Here is a 24,499-nt window from a genome sequence, read left to right as displayed (position 1 = left end):
ATTACGTGAAACAGTTTTGTCCTTATATGACCTAATTCTATAGGCAAATAAATATGTAAAAAAGGAACGCACAATAATAAAGTTGTGGCCTAAAATATGTTACATTATTTGAAAAACCTTTTATATACGCTGTAGATGTGTTGTGTTGATTACCCATTTTGTCGCGTTTTAATATCTTTTTCATTCGGTTTATAATTGCCTTTACGTAATGTAAAACCGATTTTGTATACTGTAAAAGCGATATGTATGTTCAGTCAAGAGGTTTAGTATAAGGAAAACCGAACAAAAAGGTAGAAAAAGTTCAACATCCCTACTATTCCTCATGCTTCAAATCTAGAGAAACCTCAGCGAAGGTAAGAAGTTTACTTTATCACAGAATGTAAATTTTGCTGAGGGGAAGAAACACTTTAACTAAAATTTAGTGAATTTAAGATTCATGAATAAAACAAAAACGTAGATATACCATTAATTATACATAATACAATGACGAATGTTGCGAAAACAACCAAGTAATTCACGCGATATCAATGTGATTCCACTATTATTTATTTTCAAGCCTTACATTCTGTTTAACATCTTTTCTTTTAACAAATTATGCTCCTTTACTTGCTGATTTATTCAACGGGTCATAGTTTTCCTTTCCTCGTTTGTGTACCGCGGACTTGACGTTTTATGAGCAACTCGGCGGGTGTCTTTTTTCCATGTCTGGTCTTTGTCCCTGGATTACATTCTTTGGATTACCGCTATAACATTGGTTACCTTGATTACTCTTTCGATAATGGAAGGACTCACTCGCTGCCATTTTTTCCCGCATTTTTTCCTTATTCGCGAAATTAGAAAAGGTAAATCGCTCACGATACAAGTTGGATTACAGTTATTTACATCCAGATGGCATGTTTATCATCTTTTAAGTAACGCTCCAGCTAAGAATCATGTAAAATGTAATTGATGGGTAAAAAGCCTACATATTTTTATTTTTGATATTTTGTTTGAATTGCCATAGTAAACAGAAATTAACATTCAGTTTTTCATATAACCCGTGTTCTTAGGAGACAAAAGTATATAGAATGCACTGTAGATATCAAAATTAAGGAAGATGACTCCGTAATCGCTGATATGGTTATGAAGTTAAGAAAAATTGTCCATACTTAGTGTACAGACTCCTGATATTTCCATGATAATAAACCAAACCGAAATTACATTTCAAGTTATTGATTGTTTAAATTAGTGTGTTGATATTTGCTCGGTTTCTGGTATTATCTACCTGTATACTTTAACAACCATAATTAATTCTATAATTCAATTGTACAAAAAGACGACAAAATGATAAATAACTTTGGTTGGGAAAAATCTACCCCAAGATTATATGGGTATTGAATATGAAACCACATAACGAGATAAACACAATTCATATTAATTGTAAAAACATGAATTGAAAGAAATATATCAAAGTTCTCCAATAACAATAAATAGAAAGACGTGAAGCATACGCATATTACAATGAAAACATTTGCCAGCACAGTAAACAATATTTTTTTCTATAAAATTCGTGACTAAAGTAATAATAACCCTTTTTATATGATAATCAATAATATCTTATTTATTTTGGAATACATTGATCTGTTGTACAAAATAACATCTGTAAATGATAATCATATGATCTTTTACGTGTAGACTAATTATATGTAATTGATGGTGCTGTCTTTATTTATATAAACACTGACCATTTTGTTATAGTTTCCAACTTATAATTAAAGAAGCAAACTCATTATTATGTAACAGGAACAAACAAAATCAAGCCGTGTGCCACCGAGGATGAAACCATACACTGATTGAGGCATTTCAGTGACTAATTGATTCGGCTTCATTATTAAGTAGCAGTTTTTGTAAGAATCTTGCGAATTCTGTAAAATGTTATACTCTACATGAAAGGCTACAATTTTTATTTTGGTTGTTAAGTAGCTTTGTGGGTTTATATGATGCAAAGTATAATTATTCACTCAAATATATATGCTCTAAGGAGTTTATTCACATTGAAAATCCAACAGTTTCCATTGTATTGTAATGTCGTTTACAGGGATTAATTTTAATTTCTACAGTGCATTCATTTTTATCTCTTAAGAAAAAGGGTTCTACGAAAAGTCATATGTAATTTTCTGCTTACTTAAGCATCTTAAACGATATATCAAAAATACAAATATGTAGGCTACCTAATTATTTATTACATTTTTATGATTCTTTGCTTGAGTGCTACTTTATTCTTTAGCCAAGTCAGACTGAATAGATATAAGAGATAATATTATCATAATCATTCACTTATTTGAACAATTACAAAAGAAAGGAAAAAAGGGGTCATAACTGCAAAGATATAATGCAAAGTAATGTATGCAAAGGAATAGTAGAAAAAAACATAGGGTCTTTTGTAATGGGGTTCGACTTATAAAAAAAAAACTAATGTACCAAAAATCATGTCAAATTTTTTAGAGTGATATGAAAACACAATTAAATCCCTTTCTCTCTATAACATGTTCTCTATTGGCAAATGACATAAAAACTGCGTTTTATTGTGACGTTAAAGTGATCTCGTGGTAACAATGCTGGTAATATTGTTTTATTGGGGTTTAAGAGCACATAAAAATCAAAACCAACGGACAAATTATTGCGGTGACATTACAAGAAAGATTCAGACATTTATTGTATTAACAGTTTATTTCCTGGTTTAAAATAATAATAATAATAATAATAAAAACATTAATAACATTGTGTTTTTACTAGTGTCTTTTTTACTTTACACATGCGTAATGTCACATTTGAAACCGAAGTACATAAAAGAACAAAACATGGTCGCCTGTCTCTTTGTATAGGTTCAAAGAAATTGTGGCAATACATTCCTATTTAAAGCCGTAATAACCGCTCTACAAAAGTATATAATGCACATGTTAACATGTGCATCTATTATTTTAATTCATTTAGATACAAAAATATTTCGCAATTTATCAATTTAAACCCTAAAACACATTTGCATGGCTGAGTATTAACCTTATTTAAGTTAAATTTAAAAAGCACTTTATGTTATGATTCAAATTCAATGTTTATTATCAGAAAGAAAATCTAATTTATTAAGTGCCTAAAAGCTTTTTGAAAAGGGAAAAGGCATTCTTTACAGTAGCTCTGTCAGAATGATATTATCTAAAGACTAAATGCATTAAATAAAAGGATAAATTGATTTAAAGTACAATTCATGTGCATTAAATTTATTTTGAGGACGTGTCAAACTATGATATAAACAATATATGATATAATCCAGCCAGTTTCATCATCATCATCATCATCATCATCATCATCATTGTTGTCCTTGTCATTGTGGTAGTAAATATTAGATAATGAGTATGATTTAATTGTTATAGACACTACAAACACTCTTATCACATTGTATAAAACATTACTACCGAAATGTTATTAATAATTTCAATTATGCTATACGCTAGTGTATTTGTTGCGTTTCATCATTTGTAATTCCCCATTCAAAATAATAATAACCATTTTCCATTTTAAAGGCTAATATAATCAGCATATGTTTTTTTTTCGTGGATTATGATTGGTTAATCACCTTTTGCAACTTTTACAATAGTGTAGATTCCATGTAAATATCTTAACCTGCCTACCATCGCTTCAGCAAAAGTTAGAACCGTTTTATGGTTTAAAACGGTATTATCGGCGGCTTTATACCATTCGAATATAGATATCAGTAGCCCGTAAAATAATATTATATATCAGATAATTAAAAATGGGAATTTTAAGGATTAAACACGGTTTTATCCCGAATTTATGGATGTACAAAATCGGACCATTCGCGAAAAAAACATATCTTCATAAATCGAACATAATTGTATAATGAGTATATCTAAGTCTATACATCAAACAAGACATAATTGAAATCATATAGACGTATTCGTTACATACGAACTCAATTAAATTACTGATGTTTCAACGAGCGAATAATGTTAAAATAGAGGGAGAAATCTACACATTATTGATTTCTACTAGAAGGTGAAAAAAATAAAGTATTTTGGAGAAAAATGTTTGTCAGATTATATCAATATATCTAATTTACCTGAACGGTTGAATACCTCTACATTTTTGTAAGATTGGTAGATTTATCAGGTAAATATATTAAGCAGAAGTTTTTGTAAAAATCATGCAAATTCTGTAATATGTGATACTCCACAAAATTAAAATGGTTGTTGTTATAAACTTTTTACTATTTATCTAAAACTATTGTTCAATGATTGTTTTAACTTTCATAATTAGACGAAATGATGGAAACGCATATTTATTGGGAAGGCTTTCATATTACTAAGGACGTCAGCATTCTCAAGATATCCAAATGATATAGGTAACCCTTCCTTAATTTATTTATTTTGAACTCAATTTTTGACTGTAGTATAGTGTATAGTATTTCATTTTCGGGGTTGCCCAATTTAGCGATTCCTTTTATGAAAAGGGGTATCGAATTTATGCGGTCTTTTTGTTCTCGTCCATAGAAGTATTCTAGGCGAAATTATTGTTTAGTATCTTGACTTAAATCTGAAATTTATTATTTTTGCCATTTCTCAAGACTCTAGAATATAGCAAAAATTAGAACCCCACGAAGTTTATCGCTACTCCGTATATAAACAAAAGATGATAACAAATAAAGTTGTACTATCATTCAGTACAAATTCGCCGACACATGATGCAAAGAGTTATAGAATCATATCTTTATCAAGTTTGTGAATAATCTTACGACACGATATATTGGACATGGATATCTTTATTTACTTATATGCACGTCATGTATGTATGTGATACTATATTTAAAATCTAGATTTCATGACCGACCGAATACAATAAATTGAATGAGCTGATGAACAGACGAGGATTAAAACCTTGCAATTACACAAAATTAGAATATTCTAGGTAGTTTTCATGTGTTTGTATTTTCTAATTTTTTCATTTCATTTGGAAAATATATATGGGAACCTTTACACGGTACATTCAATTTTTAAACACTTTTTTTCAATATACGTTTCTCTGTATCTTATTCTAATGTGTACGTTCAATCGAATTTTTTTTAGAATATATTCTAATGATGCTCTTGAATTCATTTATATGACTTAATTATATAAATGAAATATATAATGTTTCATATTTAGTGTTGTGTTATCGATTTTATAATTTGAATAAAAAAAGATATTGCAGCTTTTGGCCTTATTTACCTTTTTTTTTTTTTTCCTTTTATCAACATATGATTTGAATAAAAGGGATGTTGCAGCTCATAGTCTAAATGCATTACATCGTACGCTTATTTTTTATTTTATAAAAAAAAAATACTGAATTGAAAGAATGTTGCAACTTGTGGTGCACCGTGAAAAAAATTAATTGAACGCATTGTTATTTGCATAACATTTCTAAACGTCAACACTTGTCAATACTATTATATAATTTAATGTCTAGTTGTACTAGTTGTAGAAAAAATCAAATACATTGATTTCTAAAAACGATTCAATGTTCTTTACAAAATACATGCAAAAATGTTTTCATAAAAGTAATCTAAATTTTACAGCAGTGTTTATTCTCAATTTTCCACACTTTTAACTTTATTTAAGAATTGGCAATAATAAACAAAAAAATGTCTATTGCAATAAACAAAATATGCATATGGAAAATTTATGTTATTTTTCAATAGACAAAATTTTTGTCATAGCCAAGTCCTATAAAATAATTTTAAACCTTATTTTTATCTTTAAGCATGAGAAAAGTAGCTCTGAATTTAACTGAATAGGGGCATGTCAATATTTTTTTTATCCATTGAGACATAACACAATTATTTTAACCAGATTACAGTATTAATCTGAAATTAATTCATTTTACTTTGCACACGACGCAAAACTATGGTTCTAACCAAATTTGAAAACACTCGCTTTTTTGTTTGCTGTATAGTTTGAAAACTTCATTGTTCTTTGAATCACAAATGGCTTTCAAAAATCGCCATCCAAACATGGAAAACAGACATATACAACAAAGAACATAGAATAACTAAAATCATACATACAAAGTAACAAAAGCAAATGAGCAACTCGGACTCCACTAAAAAGTTCAGTAATACGTTTTAAATGCATAAACCCTTCTTTGCCCTTTATCCTGAAACTACTTTTACAATAGTTATGGAAATTACTTCCAAGGTACAATAAATTATTTTACATTTTAGGTACAATAAATTATATTACATTTTAGGTACAATAAATGTTAGCAAAACAGTTTTAAATGAAATGTGTATGTATCATTGTGGTATCAAACTGATTCTTACATAGATGAGTATTTAATCATCTTCATCAAATGTGTAACTTTATCGGGCACCTGGTCCAACATTCTAGCTTTCAGTGATGTCTGGGTTGCTGGTTTACCTTTTTTAGTCTTTTAAAGTGATATTTTGGTTCATGTTCTTTGTTTTGAGTGTTTTCTCTGTGTAGTCGTTATCATTTGAACATTTTCTTTTGATTCCCTATCGAATTATTGTTCCCTTGATTTTTAGGAGTTTGCCATATTGTTTCTACAATTTAGTAAAAATCAACTATGCTTACTGATTTTCATGCTAATGCACTACTGATACCTGTTTGAATTGTCGTTTTTTTTTTACGATCAAGTATTGCACGTTTATCTTCGATACCAGCGTCTATCTGTTAAAACAATATATTTTGTTTTGTAAGAAGACATTTCACGAACGAAATCACAGAAATTGGATTTCCAATGCTTTCTTCCGTTATTTGGTGGTTTACCATGACCATATTAAAGTCAAATGTTCTTTTACTCCTGCCGAGGGGCATGAGAAAAGAAATGAAGCTTTTATCACAGTTTTCACGTCAAACATTACCACTTGTTAATTACCTGACAGTTTTCAATTTGTTGTCGAACAGCTGTACAAATTAAGTCTTGATATTTTTGTTTCTTATACATTTATATGAGCGGTTTGTATGTGTCAATTTGTTTTCCGTGTTTGCAGTAATTAATTTTCACAATAAATCAATCCAAATTTTCAAAGATATAGATATACATATTTGAATACAAAATTAAGACAAGACATTAGCGTAGCAGCATTCGCTTAAATCGATGGACACGCATTGTCTAGTGAACAGAACTGTTCAATATCGATATTTTAGTATATACTGTTTTATATCACACTTAACTACAAACATGAGTACTATTTCGCTGCACCTGTGTATAATATTGTTTTGGGGCCAGCTGCAGCCTGCCATTTGGCGAACGAGTGTACTCGTCGTTCATTGAAGACCAATGTGTGACCTTGCGCTGGCATTTTCTTCATTCTGGATGGGTTGTTGTGTCTTTGACTATTGACAATATCCATTCCCTTCATATTGTTCATATATATATAACCTTTCCTTATTTCCACTAAAATTAGAACTAGAACCAACAAAAATTCAAATTATTAGGCTTTTTCCGTGTTTTTGTAGGTATTTATGCATATTAATGAAAGGGTTTGTTCAGAAATCAAAAGAAAATTTATCAGCAATATGAAAACAGGAATACTAAAAAAATAGTCACGAAATCTACTTTTAAAAACATCAAAAAGAAGATTGTTTAAAGAAAATCAACACTTAAGTAGCAGTCTTTGTAAGAATCATGCAAATTCTGTGAAATTTGATACACCCGAAAGAGACATTCTTATCTTTGATATTAAGTTGCCTTATAGGTCTATATGATGAATTATTTATAATTATTTATTCAAATCTGTCTAAAAGATAATCCACATTGAAAATCCAATACTTTTTTTTTCATCGTATTTAAAAGTCATTTATAGACTTATCCCCCTTAATTTTGAATTCTACAGTGCATTCTATACATTTGTTATATATTTTTAGTGCTACTTAATCATATTACAATTTATATGAACGATCTTAGATCTACTTGGAGTTAACAGAAACCGAACTTAATTTTAAGATAATTGAGCCCAATTATAGGTGATTGTTCACGACATTTTAATTAGAATTCGTGAGGAATTTTCACTGATTCTATACTATTCAATGACTGCATGTAATAACATTTTTTATTAAGTTTGTATAAAAGACACTTATCTGACAATATTTCATATTTCAAAAAGAAAATTGGGTCACCGAATTTTTTTCACGTAATATTAAACAAACTAAAATTTCCATTACATTTTAGAGCATATTTCCGAAAATTATCTCCCCTTGAGAGGTATTTGTTTTAAACTAATGTTATTTCATCATATGTAGGGTTACGCCGAAAGTTTTGTTTTAATAATATTTTTTTTTACATAATTTCTAACACTATGAGCTCATTGAAAATATACACTTCTTTATGATTCAGCAAGATGACAAAAAAAAATATGCTCCACGTAGTAGATTTGATATACTTTAAACCATTTTTTATCTTCTGTATATGTCAATGGAACTGTATTAAGAAGCAGTCCTTATATAACAGATGAGAAGTGATTCATGTATTCGTGCATGTCACAAAACCTTCGAAGTTACTTTCACTTCTTATTCATAAACAGTAACATGCCACAAAACCAACCTTTGATTATATTTCATACCCGCCGTAAGTGTTCATTTTGTACAATGAAGGATAACCCATCGTTTGATACTGGATGTTGCTTTACCTTTTTGGTTTTGTATTGTTTAAAAGTACAACATTGGTAATTGTTTGATAATGCAGTATGTAAATTTACCCATTAGTGTTAGGGTTCAAATATAAAAAAAGATAAATAGCACTTGGTGTCAATTTTGCAACCGAAAACCTGTTAAACATTGATAAAATTACACGTTCACTTCACAGTTCAATAAAATATTTTATACATTGTCAAGTCAGCAACGAGACAGCAAATGACCTGTAACCAAACACATGTTTGATATGCATTTTAGTCCATTATTCTACAAAATGGCCTAGTCTATATCCGTGTATGAAAAGATACTTTAAATTTTCTGAAGTTAATTATGTCTTGTAAGACATACATAGGTTTTTTTTAATTTTTTTTAATAAACCAATAAATTTACCAAAACGTAGTTAAATGTCTTTTTAACATAATTGTGTGAGTGGTCGTAAGTAGTCAGCAATGTAGGATTCGGTCATAAAATTACAATTATAACTCTATATAGGGCATTTTAATGCGTACTGTAAAGCTAATGGTACATATAATGGAAACTTTTGTAAAGGGGGTAACAAGTAACACAGTAAAAAAGTAAAATAAAATAGAACAAAATAATCTTTTTGAAATAAATAAATGTAGTGATACAAATATATAGTTCTTGGCAGAGATTCCTCATACTTTGTAGGAAATTCCAAATCATCTTTCAAATATACAGAGGAAGATGTTTACAAAATACTGGACTTTTTAATCGACAACATATTTGTCCAGTGTGGTGGACGTTTTTTTTCAACAAACGGTCGGCATTCCAATGGGAACAAATGGTGCTCCTTTACTTGCTGACCTATTCTTTCACTCTTATGAGGCTGACTTTATAGCTGATCTGATCCGAAAGAAAGAATATCGTTTGGCTAGATCCTTTAATCTCAGTTTCCGCTATATAGATGAAGTATTATCTTCAAACAATTCTAATTTCGGGAATTGATACATTGCATCTACCCCAAAGAACGTGAGATAAAGGATACTACAGACACTGTGAAGTCAGCCTCATATCTAGACCTACACTTATAAATCGATGGTAAAGGAAAATTATTGACCAAACTTTACGACGAACGTGATGACTTTTCAATCAAATTCGTTTCATCTGTGGCAACATCCTTTCAGCACCCGCGTATGGAGTGTTCATATCACAACTCATACGTTATGCCAGAGACTTTTTCTATCACGCTAGAACTCTAACAAATAGGCTTCTGGAACAGGGTTATGTTGCTACAAGATAGAAGTCATCACTACAGAAGTTTTATGGTCGTCATCATGAACTCGTGGATCGTTATAGTGTATCCATCTCAACCATGAAAACTGATTTATTCAACGGGTCATAGTTTTCCTTTCCTCGTTTGTCAATCCTGGAATTGACTTTTTATGAGCAACTCGGCGGGTGTTTCTAGAAAAGCAGAGGACGCTTACCCTACCGGTGCACCTGGTCCATGCTCCCAGTTTTTAGTGGAGTCCGAGTTGCTCATTTACTTTTGTTACTTTGTATGTATGATTTTAGTTACTTTATGTTCTTTGTTATGTATGTCTGTTTTCCATGTCTGGTCTTTGTCCCTGGATTGCATTATTTTTGGTTACCGCTATAACCTTCGTTCCCTTGATTACTCTTTCGCAGATTGAAATAAATGTATTTATAGAGAACTTGTGAGTTTTATCATTTAAGTAGCTGTCCTTGTAAGAATCATGCAAAATCTGAAAAATGTGATACATCCTAAAAAAGGCTACATGTTTTTATTTTTGTAATTAAGTTGTTTTATGGGTCTATACTATGAAATGTGTAATAATTCATTCAAATCTGCCTGTTCTAAGGAGATAATCAACATTTAAAATCCAATAGATTCTAATGTACTTGGATGTCATTTACGGAGTCATCTCCCTTAATTTTTAAATCTACAGTGCATTCTATATAATTTTTATCTCCTAAGAACACGGGTTATATGAAAAAGCTGAATGTTAATTTCTGTTCACTATGGCACTTTAAACAAAATATCAAAAATGAAAATATGTAGGCTTTTTACCCATGAATCACATTTTGCATGATTCTTAGCTGGAGTGCTACTTAAATCGTTTTTGATTTTTATCATATTTTTATTCAAAAAGCTCTTTGGGGAAAATTTATGATTTTTCCCAAAATTCTGACCAAGTGTCAGAAGTAAAAACTAAATCCAATAATTAAATAATTGAATCAATGAATAAATAACTAAATAATTAAATAAATGATGATATAATCTCCTGTTCTACATGCAATATTGCCCTGTATGTAGCACTAAACTATTAATTGTGTAGCATAGAAAACGAATTTAAAGTTGAAAAAGTGACAATTGTAGAAACGAAAAGAAATAAAACTGTCCCATTCTTCAAGCCGCCGTATCTAATTAAAAATATGTAACGCTTAACCATATAAACAAACGAATAAAATAAATGCCTAAGACAACACCAAAAAAACTTTTTTTACAATATACAGAAGCAAAAACAATATACAAAATTATATGAACAACCCGGCCTCTAACACAAAATAGACCAATGCTTCTCAGGGGAAATATGCACATTATCCTCCATGTAAATAATTGGTCTGGTAATACATGTTTTTTTTTTAACCATTTGTGTTGGTGGAAGTACAAAGTAATTCTACAGACGTAGACCTATTGATTACATGTCCTTTTTGGACACATTTCAGTCTGTAGACGCCAATAAAGGTGCAATTGATCTTCAACCAATACAGTCTCTTTTAAATAATTATAGCAATTTTACCCTTCATTCGACCAAAACAATGTTAACTCTATCTGTGATTGCTAAACAGACTTAAATTTCTTAATAAGACTTTTTTTTCTTTTAAGATAAAAAGAAACTTGCATAATCTAAAACCGACAAATTTTGGTATTTACAAATAAAGTACTTTAAAATTAGAAATTTGTAAAGGTTGATGGGTGATTGTGTACTTTTGTAAATATTTAACGATTTCGTTTGCTAACAAACAATTTTTAGCGCATTGAACGAAAATTGATTCCAGAACCAGGAGATAATGGATCGGGGTCAATAATGCCTTAATTTGGCCCTGTGATTTGTTTAGAATGAAACATAATAAGTCAAGTTAACATGATTGATAATGATGTCTCAAAATGAATCTCGAATGATATATATATGTCCCGTACTACCATACATCGTGTACTAAGTTAGAGCCCTAGATTAATCCTACGAGGAGGAATGACCCGGCCAGCGAAAGCTATATTTTTATATAGCCTAGCTGGCCGAGTGGTCTAGGGCGCTGGACTTAGTGCAGGCGGTGTTGCCATAGATGTCACAGCGGTACGAGTTCGAGTCCCGCGGAGGGAACAACCAAAAATTTGCTTCGCAAATTTGACAGTTCTAACATCGTTGGGAACTTTTCAGACACTTCTATATATGTATATAAAATATGAATGGAAATATGCATATAATCAATGCCTAAACTGCGTAGAAAGTTAGCATTACTCCAAAGAACACGTTGCATGTCTTTTTTTTTTGCCTCACATTAACCAAAATACATACATATACATACATATATATATACAAACGTCTCAGACTCTATTTGCTACACTGCTCCATCGGATCAAATTGATATAGATGTATATAGCCTAGCTGGCCGAGAGGACTAGGGCGCTGGACGTTTTGCAGGCGGTGTTGCCATAGATGTCACAGCGGTACGAGTTCGAGTCCCGCGGAGGGAACGACCAAAAATTTGCATCGCAAACTTGACAGTTCTAACATCGTTGGGAATTTTATAGACCTTTCTATATATATATATATATATATATATATATATATATATATATATATATATATATATATATAAAGTAGTAGAACATAATATATTGATTTAATTGAAATTCCATAGCCTATGAAACTAAATGGAAACAATTTAAAGACTGTTTTTTTTGCAACTAAAAAGGCTAAATATCATTCATCCTAAAAAAAATTTTCCTTAATATACAGTTTTGGAAAGCAATAATTATACATTTTGATTGATCACATGATGGTCTAAAAATACACAATATCATAGTAGAATAATCAAACGAAATATAACTTAAAATTTAATAAAAAGATTGATTATTGAGGTCGCCCGAATTAACATGGAAACTGTTTATCATCGTAGAAATATAACTTCTTTATTTTTATTCCTTTTGGATGTGTTAAAAGCATGGTATTCGTTAAGCAATACAAAGATGATTAATTTTTTTCATGATATAATCATTTGCCTCATTTTCCAATCAAGTCGTCTAATAATTATCGATGCATGCAACAATAATATATAAAATAAATAAATGAATGAATAAAAATAATAATGATAAAATAAATTAAATAAAAAAATAAAAAATAAAAACAATTTGTCATCTTAATCGTGTACAAACATTTTAGCTAGATAGAAAATGGGCTGATGTAGTCTATAAATAGACACTTTACTGTCTTAAATGTTAAATGATAGTAATAATCTCAGAGATATGTGTACTTTTTATTGACAACGGTCTTGTTAATAAATGATGAAAGTTAAAAAAAAGTAGAATTCCTTTTGCATTCAATGTGGAATAAGACAGAACTTTATCATCGACATCTTCCAGACCCATCACCTAAATTATGTCAATTGAACAAACCAACACTCACAAGGCAATCTCGTAGTTATAAGATGAACAATAGACGAAAAATAGAGCAGAGGCGTAACCATAGTTTTCTGAGTTGAGATATCTATCTAAATATGCAGTAGACCTATAGTATGTGTATTAATTCAAATCCCTCTCTCCCAAAACAATAAACGAGTTTTAGGTTCACATGACTTGTAACTACATTAAATTAATGAAATGTTTTAGCTAAAATGATATTCGATGTAAAAGGGTTCCCTTATTTTGACTAAGCAAGGATTCGAATGTAAGTTTCGCAATTGTATAAAAATGGAGTGATGTAGAACAAATATTCAAAGACATGTGTATGCTATAATTTCCAAATATGAATACTTTGCAATGAAACTTCATTCAAAAAGAATCACCATGTCCGAAACAATTGTATTTGTATTACGTCCGGGTTTAACGATAAATGTCTACGAAAGTTTATGAAATTCTCTAATTGTAAACTTACATATACAGCTAAAACGAAGACCTTCATTTCTTATAAATACGGAACGATGATACAATTGCATGTCATCCATTGAATATTATCAATATAAAACATAGCCAATTTAGACCTTGTTGATTGAACATATTCCACAAGAGGAATATGGATATTAGACTTTATCTAGATATTGTCGTAGCTTGCAAACGACGTTATCAACAATACGTCATGAAATACAATGCTTATAAACTTTAATCCTGATATTGGGGAAATATTTGTGATCTGCCTTTGCTCAATAAAACACATTACACGGGATGTTTCCCCAAAAATCAATTAGCAAACCAGAATGAAGCATAAAAAAACAATTCTATATTGTTTTTGCATGTGGTACTGCATCATATAACGTCCATAGGACATAAATCTGAAATCAATCAATCAATTATAATATAAATAATCAGATGGTAATGAAACATTAGGTGTAGTTCTACTAGAGAAATTATGCAAACGGGAAAAGCACATGGAAATTTGCAAATGAGCAACTCAGGCTCCACTAAAAACTGGGAGCATGGACCATGTGCACCGGTAGGGTAAGCGTCCTCTGCTTTTCTAGGAACACCCGCCGAGTTGCTCATAAAAAGTCAAGTCCTAGGTAGACAAACGAGGAAAGGAAAACTATGACACGATGAACAAATCAGTTTTCATGGTGCAGATGGATACATCGTAACGATCCACGAGTTCATGATGGCGAGCATAAAACTTCTGTAGTGATGACTTCAATCTTGTAGCAAAATAGCCCTGTTCTAGAAGCCTAACTGTAAGAAGTATAGCGCGATACAAAACTTCTACGTAGTTATTGTAAGCTCTAGCGTGACCTATGAGTTGTGATACGAAAACTCCATAAGCAAGTGCTGAAGGAATCTTGTCACAGATTAAGGGAAACCTGACAATTCTGAATGAAAAGTCATCACGTTTGTCGTAAAGTTTGGTCAATAGTTTTCCTTTACCATCAATCTCAAAATGTGGGTCAATATACACAGTGTCTGTTGTATCCTTTACCTCAAGTTCTTAGGGGTAGATGCGATGTATCAAGTCCCCGAAACTAGGATTATTTAACGACAGTACGTGATTTATATAGAGGGAACTGATTAAAGGATCTAGCTAAACAATGAACTTTTTTCGGGTCAGATCAGCTCTAAAGTCAGCCTCATAAGAGTGTATGAATAGGTCAGCAAGTAAAGGAGCACAATTTGTTCCCATTGGAATGCCGACCGTTTGTTGAAAACGCATCCACCACACTGTCGATAAAAAATTCCAGCATTTTGAAAACATCTTCTTCTATATATTTGGGAGATGATTTGGAATTTTTTTTTCCAAAGTATGAGGAATTTCTACCAAGAACTATATAAATCATTATGGGTCCACTTGTAGACCTTGAAAATGAGTGTATTCTAAATGTAGATATCTACATCTACCTCGAAGTATTTATATGTAGTCTAAGTCCACTGATAGATCTGATAGCGTTTCAAGATATTGCCACATGGGGAAAAGGGACGAAATAGTTCCGTTTGCAATTCTTTTGAAACTACGACTTCCCCCTAGCTGCCTTACATGTTTTCAAAGGGATAGATTCACGAAGGCCGTTTTTTGGCCCACAAAAATGTCATTTTTTTTCAAGTACCAATTACTTTCAAATTGATAAAATCATGGTAATACATGTAATTAAGATAACTATATATATATATATTGTTACAAAATAATTTGTAAAAGCTTCAGCATCCATGTAATATTATGTCAAATTCCCCATGGATGTCACTTTAAAACACGATTTTAAGCAAAAAAGGCCCAATTTTCCATATGTCGGGAGTAGTTTTTCATAAATTTGAAACCCTCCACACCCTTGTGCGAGGAAAGTGGCAATGGTGCCCATGGGTGTGGAGGGCACGAAAATGTGATAAAATTGGGTCATTTTGCAGAAGATCTTAATAAGATTCAACGTTGACGCCAAACTGGTATTTGAGACAAAAACACTTCATTTAACATCATAACATCTATCTAGCTTTATATTGATGCCATTTTCACAAAGTTATAATATATTTCTAAAAATTCAATTTTTGTGGGCCTAAATGCAGCCTTCGTGAACCTTCCCCTTTCTGGATGTTTTCCTATTTGGGTAAACAAACATGGAACTTTACAAATTTCACTTAAATGGACACCCAGGGTTCCTAGATATACAAGGATACATTGTCGCTTTCAAAATAGGTTCGAAAATCCAACCTCTGAAATCGGCAAATTTCACGACTTTACAAATTGACTTCAAGACATATTCCTACTTTTTAACTGTAAAAAAAATATCGAAAAATGTGGCAAAAATAAGCGCCCAACTCTGAGTGTTTTTGTTGTTGTTTCTGCAATATTGTGTTTTGATGATTTATTGTTCAATGTTTTTTTTCTTGTACTTTTGTATATTTGAACGTTAATATACTATAGTTTCATGTAGCTATTTTGTATATTTGAAAGTTAATAGATAATAGCTTCATGTAGTTATCAATTAAGCTAAGACTGATGGACATGGCAAAAAATTACCAGTACTAATGAATGGTCATTATCAGTGTTTAGTATATTTTTTCAAGAAATCTACATTTCAATTATCTCCCTTGAATGATAATTGAGGGCCATCACAATTCTTCATGCACAGTTTCATTTGGTGTCCTGCAATTGAATTTGATGAAGTGGTTTATGAGGAGTTGTACTTACAGGAAATGCGAACAGACGGAGAGACAGACAGGGTGATTTCTATATAACCCCAAAACATAGTTTGTAGGTGTATAAATACTTGAATTTTAGGCGTTGGTCATTTTTGACCCCTATAACTAGGCTACAGTCATGATTAATCTGTGGAAACATTTTATTGACAGAATTTTATACGTAATACGATGAACAACGAATCATAAAAATCAAACAAAAATGTACATTCTGCAACTTCTTTGATAAAATATCCATTTTAATCCCTTTTTCAGTTGCAAAATTTTGCAGGCGTACAAAAAAAATTGTCAAAAAGTGTTACGAAATGTATTCGCGCCAGCACTCCAACCGCCTACCAAGTTACCCCTTCAATCCATTTTATAACCTGAGTTTCAGTAGTGAGATTTGGACAAAAACATGTGCATTTTTATTAAATTTTGGTATTCAAAAGTATAATGCAATATTTAAAAATTCTTTATATAATGTAATTGACCTGTATTTTTCTGGACGAATAATTATATTATGAATAAGTATACATTGTTACATGACCAATGACCATATCACTATGAAATAGTAGATGAGATATGAGATCACATATATTATAGATGTAATAACCAATATTAATTAAGCTTTACATATGATAAAATAAACAAGATTCTCCGAAGAGCCTGAATCGCTCACCTGAAAAAAAAATGCAAATGAGAAACATTTCATAGGAGGAGGTTCACAATAGGTTCTTTAATTTTTACAAAATTCCACATTTTAGTAGAACTCATCAATTTTACATATGTTGCCTTTTACATTGATTATTTATCTTTAAAAGTTTTAAAGATATAATATCTCAAAGTAGAACATTGCAAATAATGACATTTCAAAGGGCCATAACTTTATTATAGGTGCTTTAATTTTTGACTAAGATGAGGTAAAAATTAAATACACATAGCCTGAGACACATTCAGCAAAATGACTACAAATGGTTGCACACGTACATTTCTGTATACAGTGTATAGCTTTTTAGGTTAATGAGTTTAAGTTTTAACCAGTCTTGTTAATAGCGGCAAGGCTGAATGACAGAAAAAATATGCCATAACTATAAAGGAGTACCAGTATCTGTTTACACATGTTTTCTTATGGATGATAGAACTTGTAATGCACCTGGTCGGTCGTCAGGTCTGTATTTCAAACAGATGGCAAAAATATTCTTCATTGGTTCGGATACCTTTTCAAGTGCTTGTGGTGTTTCATTCTTTTCAAGATCTCTTTGAATGATTGAAGGTTCCATCCAATGAAGATAGCTAATTGCCTGCAAACATTAATATGCAATTGATTTGAGAAAGTTAGGATGAATTTGCACTTTCATCAAATATGATGTCTTCTATGTTGAAACTCTGATACGAGGTAGATACTGTGTACATCATAAGCCACAGACATAAACTGTACAATGTTTGGGTGTCTAATTTTTGAATGAATTTTTATTTCTTCTTCGACCATTGTTTTTATTTTATTTTGGCTTCTTTTCTTAAGCTCCACAACTTTGATGGCAGAAGCCCTATCCAGCTCCCCTTGTATACTGTAGTAAATGCACCTTTTCCTATTTCATCGGCTTTGGAGAAATGGAGGTCCACCACTGCTATTATGGGAATAAGGGGTTTGTCCTCTTTCATTTCCTCTTTGGTTGATGGTTTTATTTCCCCCAAAATGATTTTTTTCTGATTTCTGCATTTGTTTGCCATCTTCAATTTGACTCATGGTAAGTTTCCGTATCTCCTAACGATTCATGCGTTTTCTTTTTTGTTTTTGTTGATGTTTTTCTTCTTTTGATGTGTCCGTTTCCTGTTTCATCTTTGATTTATTGGAGGTGTCTGTGTGTGTGTCTCCTAAGTGTTTTATTTTTCTTTTCTTTTGAATTGTCCCTTTTTCTGTGTCATCTCGGATTTATTTGAGGTTTCCACATTTTCTGAGGATTCCTGTGACCTATTTTTTTCTTTTGATGTTTTCCTCTTGTGAGGTAGAACCTGTATCATTATCCTTCCCCTTGGTCATTAAAATAACAGCAGATCTTGATGGAAGTACCCCCCTGCATAATAAGTGAGTCTTATAAGAACATTCAACTTGATTCAAGTCTGTGAAGTGTTTTATTGGCTTCATAGTAAAGTCAGCCATATCAGTAGACATTTCTTCAATTGGACCTTTAGGTGATTTTCCTCGTGGGAAATATATCTCCTTCGCTTTTTGCAAAATTTCTTTGTATTTTACATGTTTATTCATTTGAAATTCTCTCGTTCCACCTCCATCTGAGCATAATACTTGATTGTAACTTGTTTTTGAGGAGTACTTGCTCTCATTATAGTGCATCCACTGAAATCTTACTGAAACGACTTCAGTTTCCTTCTTTCTGTGCTTGTCACTTACCTAAAAAAAATATAACAATATTAAATTATTTGTCATAATGTGTATACGTAATACATTTGTAATTGTGTAGTTTTGCATAATTATAGTAATAACTAAAGTCCATTGCAGTGAGCTGAGTCTCACATATTTTCACTTTACACAGACACCAATGGATATGATGCAAAATATTAATAACTTGATTCAATTATCATTGTGGCACCTGCGCACATATGAAATTTCCCGATTTTTGCAAAAAGTTAAAGTTCCACTATATATCAAAAAGTTCCATTTCTTTATCAAATTTTCAAAGAGTTGTCAGTATATTATAAAAATACATATTTATAGCTCCAAAATAAGAAATTCGATTAGAAATGAATGCAGGAGAAAGAAAATATTTACAATGGAGAAATCCGTAAAATTCTAATTTTCCATATGTGTACAGGAATAATGAAAACTGATATGAAAAATCCGAAATATACAAAAGTTGCAGGAACGTATTGCAGTCATATTTGCAAATGAAACATGAGACTCTTCGTCAATTTTTGTAAAACAGCTGCAATGACTTTAGAATCGAGTAACTGATAGCAAATCCATTTATTGTACTTGCTTAAAACGAATATGTCTTTCCTTTGATATGTTGCCCTAAACCACTGACTTTATGAAACTACTGACTGAAGGATATTACTGAGTCTATATGAATTTGCTGAATGAAGGACATTACTGACTCACAGACATAACCTGATGACTATTCCCGACTTGCGGAACAACATTTTGTCAACATTTATCTCCCTTTGAAGAGTGTGTCTATTCGGAACACGTAAGGTTTCCCCTCCGATATCGACGATACATTAGAAAATCCCGAAAGGCAAAAGGGAATTTCTCGTTATACTGACCCTGCCATAATTTCTCCTTATGTAACCTACCAACAAAATGAAACACCCTGTAAATTTTAGAAACACCGTCGTGTTTGTCTGCTGGGGATTCCATTTTCATTCGAGTTACCTCTTTTGTTCTGCATCCGAATCCAAACATCGATTAGAGAGACTTCAAAATTACACTTTCTCTTACGGGAGGTAATTCTGCAAAAACAGGATGAAATATGGCTGCATCCCGAGCTCCGCAAGTAGGGAATAGGCCATCAATGGCTTTATGAAAGTACTGACTATAAGACACCACTGTCTTTATGAAACCACTGACTGAAGGACATCACTGACTGCATGAAACTGCTGAATGAAGGACATTTATTGACTCTGTAAAACTACTGCCTATAAGACATCAATGACTTTATGAAACTATCCCGGGGAAACTATTAACTATAACACACCAATGACATTAATTATGAACCTATTTACTGAAGTACATCACTGACTTTATGAAACATACTAAGTTTATGAAACTGTGACTTAACGAAGCAAATGAGTTCATGAATCTACTGATTTGATTTTCATTTTTACTATAGGATTTTTCTGAAGGTACATGTAGTTTATTACTGACGATAAGAGACTACATAGTATAGGACATTTTATTGGCGATAAGACATTACCAATTATGACGATAGGACACTTCTGAATGAAGGACCCCACTGACTATAGGACACGAATAAGTAATACTGTTAATAACTTATGGCATGTCTGACATTTTGATACTGCCTACTTTGTAACACTTCTGATTTTCTACAACATTCGGCGATATATGTATACTTACAGTTGGTGGTTGAAATGGTTTTCGTTTACTGTGAGCAGTGTTCTCAGTCCTAACAGCATCAGCTGAACTTCTGATCAATTCTTTGTGTGTTTCTAATTTAAAAAAAATATAAGAAGACACTGTTCACTCAGAATGTTAAATATGTGCACATATGGAGTAAGCATATAAGGTGGCTCTCCCTTTAAAGGAATGCAAAAAATCAAACTTCAACTAAAATGAAATTCAATGAATGAGAACTCGTTTTCATAAAGTGATTTTAATTAAAATTTCTAAAAAAAGTTCATCTATTGGTAGAATATAGGCTTTAGAATAAAGGGAGATAATTATAATTTCTAGGCATAAGGAAAAATATAAAAAAATCTGGATTTATTTGCTGTCATATATAATAATATATAGAATAACGATTACTTTCGTTGAAGACACAGGCTATATCACGGAGCTCGTAAGAGCGAGTCAGATATAGCATGTATCGAAATGAAAGTAACTTATTCTCTTTATCGGCAATTCATTGGACGCTGTCCGTAAATTGATTGACAGCTGCCAACGCCTTCAATTATGTTTACTTGTTATCATAGGATAGCACGAAATAATTGGTCCCGCGTGACTTTTGTTTTTTTTTTTTTTTGTTTTGCCTGATATTTTTTAGATACAACCTGTTTGTGGGATGTAAACAATATCAGGTATGAACATCAAAGAATAAATGTACAAATTGCCGATAAATTTTCCTAGGCAGTCTTAATTCATAGTTTGCCCTAAAGTACACTAAAAAATTTCAAATTGGTAATTAAAAAGTGAACTACTAGATTTTTTACGGAAATTTCATTTTCAAAAAGGGGGATTTTGTTAAATTTTTGTCTCTTGCGTCTAAAAAAGCGTGATGACCCCCTGTTTTCTTTTGCTTAATTTTTTTTAAAATGAATATTCGTAAAAATATTACTTTGTGAAGATAAAAATTCTCACAGTTTTTTTGTTAGAGAGCATTTTAAACAAATTTTCGTAATAAAATACCAATAAGTGAGACATATCGCTGTCTGGACCTGCGTCGCAGAGAAAATGAGTCGAAAAAGGCATAAATTCCATAAAAATTTTAGACTACAAATTTCCTGTTAATATGCACAACTAAATATAATGTTCTCACTGTATACCAATTTTCGTTGAATTTGGTTCGGCAGTTTCAGAGGAGTTGCGGGGACAAGGTCATTTATGAGGATTTTCGCTAATTTTCTAAGTTTAAAGGGGTATAACTCCCATAAAATTTAGAGGATGAATATTTCCTGGTAATATGCACAACTACATATGACGTTCTTACTGTATACCAAGTTTCGTTGACTTTGGTTGAGTAGTTTCAGAGGAGTTGCCGGGACAAGCTAATTGGGACGGACGGACGGACGGACAGACCCGACTTCTGGACCTGCTTCCGCCGTTGGCGACGCAGGTAAAAATGACGGAAAAATGCATGCTTTGCAGTTCAAGACATTATGTTGCATAATATTTTATATCACTTTTAAAATATAGGATTTAGAGAAACAAACCTGAAATTAACAGCAATGTGAGTTAAAATCTGACATCTGGAGAGCCATATGAAAATGGTAGCTTTTTGTAGGTAAAAAAGGTCAACATTTCCCCCATTGAGCCATTTTTTGTGGAAAAACGAAGGTGATGATCCCTTTTTTTCTTTCATTTTTTGGACTTTGCGTACATAAATATGTGTGTAAATATGAAGAAGAATTTTCTCAAACATTTTCCATAATGGGTGGAGCTACATTAAGTGCATTAAAGATTATGTAATTCAACTTTTTAAACTTGAAATGATATTTCTTTCATATTTTGTATATTGATATTGTCGACAGCTTAAACTTGAACAAAAAAGGAAGAGGTTGGATAAACAATACGACGGGAAAATGTGTTATTTATAAAGTTGAAATATAGAGTAGAGACTCTAATACCACCATCACACTAGGCCACGCTCTCGCTACGCTCATGTAAAAAATGTCGATCGTAGCGCCAGCGTAGTAAGATCATATTAAGAGTGTGGTGAGGTCTTCATGGTCGTGATGGTCGTGGAGCAACATTGAACATGTTCAAAATAAGCGTAGTGCGATCGTAGTAAAATCAGAGCGTGGTGTAAGCGTAGTAAGAACGTATTGTGGTTATTTGACTGTAACCTTATATACTCCATCACACTAAGCCATGCTCTCACTACGCTCATGTAAGAAATGATTTGTGCTGAAATTTTTGCTACGTTCAATATTCTTTAAGGAGCGTGGAAAAAGCGTGATGGAGCGTGATAGGGTCGTGATACAATCGTAAAAGAAGCGTATTAAGATCGTGATGCAGACGTGAAAGTCGTAGTGAGAACGTAGTGGGAACGTGGTGCACGTAGTGAGAGGGCAGTAGGGACGTGATGAATGCAGTTAGGACGTAGATAAAGCGTAACAAGAACGTAGTCTTAGCGCTGTTAAGTCGCAGTATGAGCAATGTGGGAGCATGGTAACATCGTAACAAGATGAAAATATTACAAAACTGTGCCAATCGTACCACGACTGCGCCACGATCTTAACAATTGATAAAGCGTAGTGCAATCGTGATGGTCGTGACATAGTGTGATTGGGGCTTAAGAGTCCTAATCATTCAAATCATCAATTGACCACTGAAAAACATTTGCATCATCATGTAAATGGGACTTGGGCACTGTAATAATTGTTCGAGTCATTTAAGAAATAATTCATGGAAGCGATTATGTTTGTGGGTTAAACCATGAGTAGTCAAATTATGTTCAATATTTTATTGTGAGTAGTAAAATATAGGCAGTACGACAAATATTCTGTATGTTTTCACATATGCTTACCCGTTTTCTTTAACAGATGATATTTCCTTGTTTGTCCTTTCCATCCATCAACAGGCTCAATGAATGAATCTCCCCCTTTTATAACCAATGTCCGGGCATTGTTGTTGTCAGTAAAATACAGACCCAGTGCTTGTGGAAACAAATGATCTGCAACGGAAACAAGGAAAAAGAAACATCATTCGTGTTTTTTGTTTTGTTTTTGTTTTTTGTTTTTGTTTTTGTTTGTTTTAAAGAAGCAAGCACTACACATGGAGAAAGCCCCGAAGAATATTAATGAATCTGCAAGCCATTGAGGTGACCACTGAATGTTTATTTTGTATGAGTTATTTAATGAAATGGTAGCTGTATTATTGACTGTGCTCCACATCCATTCCTTCATATAAAAATTAATAAATTGAAGAAAAATGTCAGGTATCGGAGAAGCATTAAGAATATTTTCATACGAACGAATTTATCTGTAGCCACACTGATACGTTTTCATTGGATAATTTTGATAATTAGTATACGCCTACAGTTGTTGTCATCACCATCAACTTCGCTCCCAGTAAATGAATCAGTGCACGTGACAATATGTTGACTGACATGAACAGGTGTTATTGTGTTCTGCTGATGATCACGGACAATATTGCTCCGCTGAATAATTATTTTGTTATTTTATTGTATCTGATTTTTTTTTCAATTTTCGTATTTATTTGCCACGAAAAAAAATTATTTATAAGGATTGACTATTGTTGTTAATGAAAGTATGAATTAATTTTGTCTCATTAACACAATTTTATAACAGTCAATCCCTACATATATATTTTTTTTCATTTTTATGAAAATGTACTACGGAGACAGGACTACGTGTCTACACATTTGTAAGTTTGCTTTGAAAATAGTCAATGTCAGTGGCATTTCAAGAAAATTACAGAATAACGGTTGAAATGAATACCTACCTAACACAGGTTCTTTCGAAGTGTTTTCTCTCAGAGGAACTTTAAAGAAATTATCATCATAATTCACAACTATTGTTA

The 24,499-nt window shown here is 31.9% G+C and overlaps 1 protein-coding gene across 2 annotated transcripts in view; it reads left to right on the top strand.

The window, feature by feature from the left end:
- Positions 1–197: 197 nt before the first annotated feature.
- Positions 198–24,499, top strand: part of LOC148599734 (arg8-vasotocin receptor-like) — a 92,989-nt gene continuing 68,687 nt past the window's right edge. Inside the window, exon 1 of one of the 2 annotated variants that reach the window (XM_088558471.1) lies at positions 198–353. The gene's annotated coding sequence lies outside the window, so the exon portion shown is untranslated. The remainder of the gene's footprint in view (positions 354–24,499) is intronic. The other variant, XM_088558473.1, reaches the window with a different exon arrangement.

The sequence above is a fragment of the Perna viridis genome, chromosome 13 (assembly GCF_037379345.1).
Source record: "Perna viridis isolate PV_CMFRI_1.1 ecotype Kerala chromosome 13, ASM3737934v1, whole genome shotgun sequence".
Classification (NCBI taxonomy): domain Eukaryota; kingdom Metazoa; phylum Mollusca; class Bivalvia; order Mytilida; family Mytilidae; genus Perna; species Perna viridis.
The sequence above is the reverse complement of the archived record's forward strand: the minus strand, read 5'-3'. Positions and strand labels throughout refer to the sequence as shown.